This window comes from Rhagoletis zephyria, unplaced genomic scaffold (genome assembly GCF_001687245.7).
Source record: "Rhagoletis zephyria isolate East Lansing unplaced genomic scaffold, Rhagoletis_zephyria_1.1 Rzeph_scaffold_01030, whole genome shotgun sequence".
Classification (NCBI taxonomy): Eukaryota; Metazoa; Arthropoda; class Insecta; order Diptera; family Tephritidae; genus Rhagoletis; species Rhagoletis zephyria.
In genome coordinates, this window is record NW_016158114.1 from 80,322 (window position 1) to 92,832 (window position 12,511).

The 12,511-nt window shown below is 32.7% G+C and overlaps 4 non-coding genes across 4 annotated transcripts; 2 read left to right on the forward strand and 2 right to left on the reverse strand.

Annotated features, from left to right (window-relative positions):
- The first annotated feature begins 3,950 nt into the window (after positions 1 to 3,950).
- On the forward strand, positions 3,951 to 4,030 carry TRNAL-UAG (transfer RNA leucine (anticodon UAG)). The gene has a single exon. It is a non-coding gene; the product is annotated as a tRNA-Leu (tRNA).
- A 524-nt stretch (positions 4,031 to 4,554) lies between these two features.
- On the forward strand, positions 4,555 to 4,636 carry TRNAL-AAG (transfer RNA leucine (anticodon AAG)). The gene has a single exon. It is a non-coding gene; the product is annotated as a tRNA-Leu (tRNA).
- Positions 4,637 to 10,223: 5,587 nt separating this feature from the next.
- On the reverse strand, positions 10,224 to 10,296 carry TRNAV-UAC (transfer RNA valine (anticodon UAC)). The gene has a single exon. It is a non-coding gene; the product is annotated as a tRNA-Val (tRNA).
- A 1,382-nt stretch (positions 10,297 to 11,678) lies between these two features.
- On the reverse strand, positions 11,679 to 11,751 carry TRNAV-UAC (transfer RNA valine (anticodon UAC)). The gene has a single exon. It is a non-coding gene; the product is annotated as a tRNA-Val (tRNA).
- Between the last annotated feature and the right edge of the window lie 760 nt (positions 11,752 to 12,511).

Below are 12,511 nucleotides of genomic sequence, written 5' to 3' on the forward strand. Positions count from 1 at the left end.
GTTTAATGTGTTTTTGTGTGCTGGCTGGTTTACTGTCCGTTCAGATGAGGAAATTTCCTTCGTTTATAGAGGCGCACGGATGCTTTTTCTCCTCTGCTACATAGTAAGGTGTTTCTAGCAATTTAAGATGTTTTTTTGCGCAGTGTCCATAAATTACGAGCCCAAAGTCAACTTTTACATAATGACAGTTCTGCTTAAAAGTAGGTTTATTGTAAAAAATCATTCCAAATATTTTCAATGTATCAGTATAAGGGAGGGGTGTTAGACAAGGAGAGGGTTGGATGTATGTATTTATTTGTATTTTCTGCATATGTGAAAAAATTAGCATTAAAATCTTAGTTTAACATAGTATTTACGTCTAAAGAACTGACATTTTCATTATTCTGCAAAACCCTCTATCAGCAAATTTTTCTATATAAATAGTTATAATTCGAATTGCAATAACCTCTATCTGATCTTTAAACTAAAATTAAATGAATTAAAAGTAAAAAACTAGTTTTAGTATATTGCGTGAATATTTAAGACATGCGTGTGTACTTAAAATTATTAACACTTTTAAAAACAGCTGCCAAAACAGTTTTTTTGCTCTCCTGAAAAATTGAGTTTTTGCAGATAGAGTGTATTGAATATAAGCCCTCGATATGTACATGTAGACAGATCATAATTTACGTTTTTGGAGATTACTTCATACCAAGGAGAATAGGTTAATTCTAACAGATAACTAACCTTCCCACAACTGAAATAAAATTGAAATAATTCTGTATATGATTAAACATGCACAAGTAAACAAATCAGCATTACACGCCATTTTTGCCCACAAAAGTTTTCAATTTGCAAATTGAGTTTAAATTTTTAGCCATTCAAACGATTTATTCATAAAAAACTTTCTACATTTACTAGCTAAGAAAAGGCCGACCGCCCGCCCGCCCGTGTTTGATTATGTACATAGACATACATACATATATATATTAAAAATAAATAAATTTCCGCCCGATAGTGACTTGGTTGAATAAAAAAGTTTTGAATAGCCTTGACGGTTGCCAAAGTAGTTATGCTGCATGATTTAGGTAATCATAGTGAATCCAGCAGCTACCTAGAAAGGAATTGTTACATAAATATTTACATATATGTGTATGCATTTTCATATGTGGAGACTGCATGCAGCTTTGCAGTTAAAAACCGATATGTTTCGCATATATGTACATACTTACATATTTACTTCAACAATTTTATTTAAAAAATTGAAATATTTCCTTGCAGGCGATTTTAATTTTATTTTTCTGCCCAACTAATGTGAAGTAGCGAAAGAAAACTCATATCGACGCATTCAGTAAAAGTTTCTTTCCTGCGCCATCGCTTGAACTAAAAAGTTTTTAATGTGTTCTGTATGCATTCTTGAGGCTGATGAAATGTTGCAGAGCAAACCAAATTTGCATCAGTTAGATTTTTATATATTTTAGTTGTGTCGTGTATGTATATACATATACATATGTATTGTATAAAGTTGCAAAAACTTGAAAAGGGGAGAAATATTTAAGTTTGTTTTTTATTATTTAATTCAAACAATTAATTAATTAAATAAGAGTTAGAGAAATAGTAATAAAATTGTTGTGCCGTTTTTTATAGGTTCCGAGTATAGTACTCGCCCTCTCTCATTGAAGAATTGGGTTAAAAAAAATGGATTTTTATTATTTTGAACAAGAAGTACAGAACATTATTGGTTTTTTTTAGACACTGAAAAATAGTCGTAATTTTTAGGGGTTTTCGAGACTTATCAAAATCTTCTTGGAATTTTTTTTTTAGACTTTTCAGGATTATTCAGGTTCCTGCATGTTTTACTTTTCGGAACATTTCCAAAACATTGGTGATTTTCCGGGAATTTTCTGGGCATTTTTTATTTTTTGGAGTTTTTTTCGGATTTTTTTTTACATGTCGGACGTTTAATAATATACAGAATTATTTCAAAATTTAAATTTTTTGGGAAAACTCAATCAAAGTTTGATCAATTCATACAAATGTTATACGAAAAGACAGATGGAAAGATAAGTATCTTCGCCACTCCTCGTAATTTTTAGGAGGTTTAGTAATCGATTAGGCTCAACATATTTTCCTTATCAAGCTTATTAATTCTTAGACTAAACCTCCAAAAACGTAAATTTTGATTCAAATCTCCATATTATTAAACGTGGATATGTTTCGCCGAACCAGGTAAGAGCAGTAACTCCTCGATATATTTTCGATACTCTTCAGGATTTTCGACGTTTTTAAGATTCCTCAGGTTCTACTTTCCGCGATCGTTCCCGCACGCTTGCGATCTTTCGGGACTGTCCTGGAAATTTTCTTGATTTTTGCGTCATTTTTTTTGGATTTATCTTTTTTGGAATTTTTCTAAATATACATACATTTATGTACACACAACTTCTCGAAATTGTTTCGGGGCTATTCAGAATTTTCGACGTTACTTGAGATTATTCATGTTCTAGGTACTTTCCGGAATTTTTCAGGGATTTTTCAAAACTTTTCGGATTTTTTTTTTTTTTTATCGTTTTTTAATTTTTTTTTAATAACTATTTTCCAATGAACTAACCAAAACCAGTTAAGGGCATTCACTTGTATCCGAAGGACTAGCGGCCTTTTAGCTTCACTTCGTTTATGTTAAAACATTCCTGTAGCGAAAAATTGTGAATTGTTAAAAATAAACAATTTGTAGTTAGCTTTTTGGCGGGATTTCAATAGATACCTCGCTTTTAATTAACTATGAAAAAACCAAATTAAAGTGAGTTCTAAAGTCGTGCAGGAGGCATGCAGACGCAGACGGGATTTTGTGTTCTTAGCAAGTTCCTATTTAAAAATTCTCATACAAAAACTACTTTGAATACATTTTTTCTGCACTTCACAAATACTTTTTCGAATTCAGGACAAAATAAAATGAAGCTCCAAATTTTATGTCATCGCTTTGATGTTATGTCTGATGGAATGAAATTCGGTTATAGCACCACCCACTGCAGAATATGTAAACAAATCAAAACCCTGCAGGGAGTGACGTTAGCTTATACCTAACTTTAGTCTGTTTACGCGAACACTAGTGCTAACTATTAACTGTGTATTTTGTTCGAAAAAAGCTAACTACTTTTGTGGGGCGATGGCCGCAAAAAAGTCAGACCTGGATACCTCTGCATTACATGTCAACTAACTTGTAACTAACTACTTTTCGATCTTCCTTTTATTTGTCCTGAATATGAAAAAGAATCTGCGAAGTTCAGAAAAAAGTGTATTGAAAGTAATTTTTGTATGAGGATATTTAATAGAAACTTGTAAAGAAAACCAACTCTCGATTGCGTCTGCATGACTCCTGCACGACTTTACAATTCACTTTAAGTTGGTTTTGTCATAGCTAATTTAAAGTGAGGTATTAATCGAAATCTCGCCAAAAAGCTAACTATAAGTTGGTTAGTTTTAACAATTGATAATTTTTCACTGCAGGGAAGTGTTGAATGTAAATCAAATAAATAAAAATTTAAAGAATTTAAAAAATACGTGATGTTTTTTATTGATATTTTATGTCCAAAAGTAGTTAGTTACAAGTTAGTTGGAATGTAATGCAGAGGTATCCCGGTCTGACTTTTTTGTGGCCATCGCCGCACAAAAGTTGTTAGCTTTTTTCGAACCACTAGCACTTTGCACTAGTGTTCACGTAAACAGACTAAATTCAAGTATAAGCTAGCGTCACTCCCTGCAAGGTATGTACATTAAATCGTCCCAGAAAAAAGTTCGCCGTACACCTTCTAATCTGAAGTATTTTTCACATGTGTATAAGTGAATGTAGATATGTAAGTTTAAATTTTTTCTAAACTTTCTAGTAAATTCTTACTCATTGCTAAGTTCTAAGCTAAGTAAAAGCGATAATTATATTTTTTCAATTTTTTATTTAATATCGCAACTTGGACATGGGCAGCGTGGCCGAGCGGTCTAAGGCGCTGGTTTTAGGCACCAGTCCGAAAGGGCGTGGGTTCGAATCCCACCGCTGTCAGCTACTACTATTTTATTAAAATGAGTGGATTTTTGAAACCTTAGTAAGCATATAAAACTTGCAAATTAGTTATTAAAATTAGTGCTTTTAAACGGAAAGTCATGCATATATGAATTTTAACACAATTAACGCAGAACTTTGTCATATGTATAATGTAGTTAAGCAAGAAAAAATTACCTCTGAGACACTACCTTTCCGATGCAAAAAGAATTATCGAAATCGGTTGACGTGGTCCAAAGTTACATATGTGGTAACAGACATAAAAAAAAAATAAAAAATAAAAAAAAATAAAATAAAAAATCCGACGAACTGCTATGATAGCCTCCTCCTTTTTGGAAGTCGGTTCAAAATAAAACGTTTGTTTTCCATGAATAGACACATGTCTATTTACACTTTTAACCATATTGATGAGTTAATCGGTTTGCCAATCTGTTTTTTTGATAAACCTTATCAACGTCAAACTCACACACTAGCACAATAGTGCCTTGCGCTTATGTGGTGCATTTGTCACCGCGCCTAGCATAGGTAGCGTGGCCGAGCGGTCTAAGGCGCTGGTTTAAGGCACCAGTCTCTTCGGGGGCGTGGGTTCGAATCCCACCGCTGCCAGAAGTTTTTTTTTTAATTCTCTTGATACAAAAATATATATTATTTATTCCACAATTTTTCAATAGTGTTTAGAAAACATAAAACTGCACTTAAAAAAGATATATATGTACATATTTTGATAAATTTAATCATAACACTTGTTGCTCCATTGTTGCGAGATTGTTTATTACATATTAGTTTTGTTACGCCGCTCAAGAAATTTGTTTTGTTTTTTTTAAGTGGTGTTTTAAGACGATTTCTAATTTTCTCGTGGAATATTTGCTTAAATGGCAAAATGCCTCAAAAACTTTGAAACTTTTTCCGCTGGACAATAAAAATTGGTTTAAAAATATTTTTGAAGCTCCCAATATTTGTTATTTGAGAAGACTGCCTGACAATAAAATCAAAGTATGCCTTTTTCCTAACAGTTTGTATTTAACAAAGAAAAAATAAACGAATCGCAACAAACGAAAATGATGCCTTAAATAAGTAGAAATGAGCAAAAAAATTTTATGTTTTCAGTACATAACCTCAAATATCGCCAAAAACCGTGTTTTTTCTTGTAAATTCAGTGCTGTTTTAAATTATTTCAAGTTTTAACTATCTCGGAGGAATTTTAGTTCAGAAAAAAGCACTAAAAAGGCACCAGGCTCTAAATAATCTTTTTTTTTGCGTTTTATATAGGGATGCCGAAAAAACATCGATGCTTCGAAAATATCGATGTTTTGCTTCGATGTTTTCTCTAAACTGACATCTCAAGTACATCGAACGGCCAAACATCGCTTTGTCTGAAGTTCATAGAGAGGAAGACTATAAAACTAAGCTCATAAAATGGGAGTATAATAAAGTGCTGGTTTCGATTGCTTTAATTTTTAATATGTTTTCTTTGGCTAACTTGCGCTTTGTTATAGTAAAATTTTATGAGCTATAAAACTAAATACCCAAAAAGGTTCTTAATGTTTTATTTCCATAGTGGAGGAAAACCCTATGCATATCGATGCATCGATGTACGCCCTCCGATGCTTCGACAAATAACGATGTAAGTTTTGATGCGAGGAAAAACATCGATGTATTTTTGCCACTGACATCCAGAGTGTTCAGATTTGGCGATTTTTTTGCGGATATTTGCGCGTAAAAATTTAGGAAATCGCCATTGGCGATTTTTGGCGTTTTTTCCCCTTCAAATAAATGTTTTCCAATTATAAAAAAAACATAGTTTTCCACGATAATTTTACAGAAGAGGCTAATGAACTGCGTGATAAACTTGACTTAAGAACCATATTAAAAGACTGTCAAAAATGTTTAATCACTCTAATCGAAGAACTTTTGAACGATTACCTAGTCAATTAAATACTTTTAAAAAGGCTTTGATTTTATCACCAGAAAAGTGTGTGAATCACAAGAGGGCGAGTTTCAGGGACCTGCCAATTCACTTTTTGACTTTGAAGGAAAGAAAAGCAGCAGACACCGAATATTTAAATCTTTTAACTATCCCATGGTATAACTTTTCTCAGAACCATTCCATCCGACTCTGAAGAATTTGGGACAATTGCTTACGGAGTGAAAACCGCAACAGGCAATAAATTATTTGGAAATATAAGAAAATTCATATTATCATCTTTGCCGCACTCACATGCTTTGTTAAGCGCGTTTTTCCCGTAATGAATTCAACAAAAACTAAGATTCGAAATAGGATGAATTTGGAAAGCCTTAATTCAATAGTTCTAATAAAGTGTTATATGAAAGCTAATAGTTTCTGCTGCAAAACGTTTCAAATATCAAACAACAGAAATGTAAATTCAGACGCTACAGGTGATTTTAAAAAAATTGTGGAAATAGCTGACCTCGCCTTATTACAGGTTTTTATTTAATTTCTAGCGCCGAGTTCTAAAAAGCGGATTGTGCGATTAATCAATTAATGTGAGTTATAATAAATTTAATAAATGCGCAGTCCTATTGCAAAATGTATTGAAACAAATGTTTTTAAAAAGTATGCGTATTTTAAAGAAAATTGTTTGTACATCACTATTATATAAGCAGTGCACGGACTTCGAAAAAATTAATATTGGTAGATTTTACATACAAAAATTGGTAGAAGTTGGTAGATTTTTTTTAAAGAATCATTATTATATAGTTTTTACTCATTTAATAATGAAAGCTAATTCAGGTAAGATGGTGTTACCAAAGCAGTTGAATTTTCGCCTTGGGGATTTTTAATGTCAAAATGATGTATTTGTTGTAATTCTTATTTTCATTATGGGTAAAATTTGTTAGTGGAATTTTTGTTTTTGAACTTTTGCTGTCACCTTATTATATGAATTCGCCTTGGAATAAATTGTATTTCGTTATAAAATAATAAAACATTCAACAAAAAAGTATGTAGTACATAAAAGTGGGCCCAAATCATGGCATCGTGATCGAATGAAACACGATTCGAATCGAATGAAACAAAATGACAGCTGTTTTCTCTCAAATACACATTGAACGAATCGGCTACCAAAAGCTGTAAAGAAAATTCCGATTCGAATATGATTCGATTCCGGATGTCTTGATTCTGGCCCTGTTTTACAATAAAACAAACAATTACTCTGCACTTCAAAATTTTTTGATTAAAATTAGTTTTGAAATGATTTAAGTTTGCACACCATTCCTTTGGCAGTCTCCCACAAAAAACGTATTGCAAACGAAAAATATTTCCATAAACAGTTGGTTATGGTCAAAGTTAAACTCCTCATGTTTATTTTAGGTATGTTCCATGATAAAATATGTATACACTTGTATTCATTTAAATCTCTTTGCTTTCTTTCGGGAAAATAGTGTAGATTTTTAGCCTTTGTTGGTAGAAATGGTAGAAAATAAAAAACAGCTAAAAAGTTGGTAGATCTACCAATAAAGTGGTAAAGTCCGTGCACTGTATAAAGTGACTTGTGTTACTTATTTATTACCCTCTGAAGGTATTATTATATTGGTTTTAAAAAAAGATTTTTAAAATAAAAGACTCGTTAAAAAGATTTCATGAATTTTATTTTAAAAAAATTGGCGATTTTTTTTCAGAAATTGCGCTTTTTATTTAAATAATCTGGACACCCTGCACCCAATCTGGACCCACGATTGAGAGAAATAGAGATTGCGCCAATCGCGGTACCGCTAATCCGCTCTTTGTGATTTTGACAGAATGAGCTGTGTGCGTGACGTCATCTTGGTGCAATTGTTGAATGTGAGCATACGAAAAAACCAAATAACAATTTTAATATTTGTGCGTTAATATTTCTGCGTGGTTTTAAACAATTATTGAGACATTACAAAGCAAAATGAAGTGTGCCGTGGCAAAGTGTAATAGTAAAAACAAAAGGAAAGCGTGCGATATAAGTTTTTTTTTCGTTTCCTAAGGACGCAAACCTGTGGAAAAAGTGGGAGCAGTGTAGTAGGTATAATTTCCATGGTGAATGTAGACAGTTGCTGGTTTAGTTTTCTGGCAATTGCATACATACAAAAGCAGTTTCTACAGTAAATAGATACATGAACTTCACTACCTACTTATTTTTGTTAGTACCTGATTCTTTTAGTGCTGGTATGAGGTAATGCACCAGTGGATAAGGTCGCCAGGCGCTAATTCAAGCGGCGTCTTACCGCGCCGTTACGTACCTAATACAAAGCAGTGCCCACATTATTATACATTTAAAAGTTCAGCTTAAATTATATTTTACTGACATAGAATATTTGCTTCCAAAAAAGCCACACTCATGCATCCGCATCCTCTCGTAAATGGTACAAAAGTCATCAAATAAAAGCTGTGGAGTTTATGGTGGTTGGCTTCCGTCCACAAATATAAATATGCACTCTGCATGGCTTTTTAAAATGGCAAGTCCAAAAATTCACTTTGCTGCACACCTTCCTTTTGGTCTACATGAAATTGCAAACACTGTTAATACATCCATTTTTTCATGTGCTAAAAATCGTACTTATCTAAAGAGCTACATGTCTAAAATTGTTGCTACGTGTTCCTTAATTAATCAATCTTTGTATATTTATTGATTCCTGCAAAATTGGGGCCATGTAGTATTAAAATGAACACATTTTTCTGCATTGTTTACATATTTTTATATGCGTTTTGGCATTTCTCTCTCGCAATTGCACCAAGATGACGTCACGCAAAAATTACGCTCAAAAATCCTCTCTCATTGGCGCAATCTTGTATTCTATCATTCTTGATCTGGACCAACAGCGGACAACAAATACATTTTAATTATTCTATAACAACATTACTTCAAAAACCTTGTAATTTATTCAATTAAATTTTTTTTAGTAAACCACTCAGAAGTCGTTTTACCCGTTGTAACCGAGCGATCATCGAAGAAACATCATCCGAAATCTGCCATAAGACAAAATTAGAGACGACGTTCATAAACCTCACGCTGCCAGGTAAAACGATATGACTCCTCATCGCGGGTTTAGCTTCTTTCAATTTGCAATGAAAGTAAATGAAGACTGACTACAGAAATGATCCTGTGAAGTATAGTCTTAACTTTCTAACACCAAATTGCAAATATTTCTATTCCATCGAATATAAAGCGGTTGAGAACTTAAAAAAAAATAACAAGTAGGGACCAAGAAGACAGAGAAAATTTAATACACAAAGAAGCAAAAAAAAGACAACAACAAAATATATAAACAAATGTACGAATGAGTACGCTAACTTTGCCTGCTGCTAAAGGTGAAATTAGTGAACAACGCAGAACTTATACTTAAACGCTGTCTGTATACGCAGAATTTGGTCGATTACTGGAGCACTCAGTGTTGCTTACTACAGTGTTGCCACTCATCAGTGCCTTTTCACAAACTTACATACCTTTTCAACTACAATTTTTCGTGATATAATAAAAAATCTTTTTCGATAGTAAATTTCAAATATTTTAAACGTAATTTGAAAAGGAACTTTTAACTTTTTTACCATCTGCAAAACTGACGACGTGGCAACAATCTATAGAAGGAAGAAATCAGCTGTCACGGAAAAGTCTAAATTCCGCAAATTTCTGCGCTACGGGCTACAACTACAGAAAAATTCTGCGGTGTTGAGTTTTTATTTACATGGCGCTCTGGTAAGACAGATCGTGTCAGCTGACTCGGGTTTACGTACCGGTAGGTTTACGTGCTTGACTTATTTCACCTTAAGCATTTGGGTAGGTAGGTAGGTGCCTACATACATACGTACATGCATACGTGGCAATAGCGTGTACACATTTAGTAGATGGCTAGAGGGTGCTTTTGTTAGAGCAGCAGTTGGGAAGCGTTTGTATGTACATATATATGTGCATATGTATGATTCATTGACTCATACGTTATTCATTGAAGACCACAAGGCTGCTTGTAAACGCTTAATTGTGAACATAGCAACAAGAAATTTACGAAAGAAAAAAATATGATAATTCAAACAGTACTCGNCGTGTTTTTTTTGTTGTTTTCTTTGTTTTTTTTAGCATACATAATTGGTTAGACTTTGTTATAAAGCCCTATATTTAAATTATTAAATTATTCTGGCAAAAAAAATTTCTTGCACAAAGTGCAAAAGAAAACATAAAAAAAGTCTTTTATAAAAAATTCGTTCAACTGGTTCCATCCAGGGTCGAACTGGAGACCTTCTGCGTGTAAAGCAGACGTGATAACCGCTACACTATGGAACCATATGACATTTACCGTGGTATGTTTTGAGTTTAACACAATTTAATTTGGAGTGAAAGTGTTCTTTATCTATGTATTTTTTTCTAAAAATTTTTTTTTTTTTAATAAAGTTTTCATCTGATAAAATTGTATCAGAGTTGCATTTCTGTCCAATTTACATAAGTATCTTGAATAACATATTAATTCATAATTGCGCCAAAATGTCAGATGAGTACATTAGACTGCATCACTCCACATACAAAAAAAAAAAAATCGGTATTGTTTTTCCATTGGAATTATTAAACCTATTATATTTTAAGACGTCAACGAAAATATTTCGGAAAAATATTAAGATTTCAGCGAGCTGGACCGATTTGAAAATACCGCCAAAAATGGAGTATTTTATAAATAAAAATAGTTTATTAAAGATGTTTTTTGAAAAAATCCCCTCAAATGTCAAAACGGTTTAAGCCTAAAAAATTTACATAAAAATAAAAAAAAAAAAAATTAACGGAATCGTAATAATGAGATTTTTGATGCTGTTTTCTTAATTTTTTTCAAAGATTGGTATAAGAAATTTTGAATAACTGAACCTAAACTCTTCCGTTTAGACTTGTGAGGTATCATTGGAAAAGTATTTTCTCACTCTTTTTATTTATATTAGAGACAGGTAGGATGAACGAACATCATTCAAAGTTCAACTAAGATGTGTTGGTATTTGAAAAAAAAAAAATTGGGACACGAATGACTTTTTTTTGCACATAAACAAAAATAGTGGGAAAACACCTTTCTACCGACTTTCCCATAAGCCTAAATCAGAATAGCTTTGGCCCAGTATTTAAGATTTTCGTAAATCAATCATTGAAAAAAGTAAAAAAATAACTTCAAAATCGTATTATTACGATTCCTTGAAAAGATTTTTAAAGATTTTTATGCAGATTTTTTAAGCCTAATCTGAGTGGACTTTTTTCAAAAAGTTCTTTGAGAAACTCTTTTTATTCATAATTCATTTTTGGAGGTATTTTCAAATGGGCGCAGCTCGCTTAAATCTTAATATTTTTCCGAAATATTTTAGTGGACGTCTTTAAATATAATAAAAAACCGCAACTTTTTTTGGTGAAGCAGTCTAACGTACATTATCCTTATGCGAACAATTTTTTCATTGCAATTTTTTTTATTGCATTCCTTACATTTCAAAAATTTTACATTTTTGTAAGAAATTTTGTTCCAAAAAATATATTTCATAAAATAACGAATTTTAAATCCACCAGTTTTTTTTTAGAGTGGAGGAATCGCTTCGCTTAGTATTCAAAGGGTTAAAACTAAACGCATAGCAAATACTCGCCACTACCGAAAAATTTTGTTTTTTAACAGGAACTGTTTCTTCAACAAAAAAGTTGCCCACTGGTTCCATCCAGGATCGAACTGGAGACCTTCTGCGTGTAAAGCAGACGTGATAACCGCTACACTATGGAACCGCATGGTTGTCCCCGACCAGTCTGCTCACTTCGACTTTGACACACAGCTGTAATTATTTTGTTTGTTGTTATGAAGAAAAAATATACATAAAAGAAGCGCGAAAACATTTGTATTTGACTAACTGAAAATTGTTCCCATTAGTTCTCCTAAAAACAGAAGTAAGCATGGACATTAGACCGCTCACCCCTGAGTCTAAAGTATTTTTGCAAGACAATTTCGAAAAAAAAGTTAATTGCCAAATATGGTTCTGCAAACAAAAATAAGGTTTTTCGAGAAATTGCCTTACACGAATACTTTAGGCTCAATTCGAAAATACCATCCTCCCAGCATGTCGGAAGAATCAACCAATACCAAAAATGGTTTCCTTATAGCCTCGCTTTTCTTGAAAAGAAAGCAAAAAAAAATGTAGAACCTCTTTATCAGTTAAATGTTTGCCTCCTTATCTCTAAAGTCACTACCTTTACATCGCCAGTATGCAAAACAAAAAATGGAAAGCAAAAGTCTCCTGAAACTAATTCAATACCAATTCAATTAAGCTAAGAGCAAACAATGCTATCTAAACCCGAAAACTCCCTCACCGCAACAGCGCCAGATATGCCGACTAAACTTTAGAATGATTTTAGGCTTCCAATGCGACATCGCTGCGAAGTTCTTCTTCGAATGGAATTTACAGATTTTCGAGAAAACAATAATTGAAAGTTACGCAGCTCAATGGGCGAATAAATGAATGAATGACTTCAAAACAACAACAAAAATAAG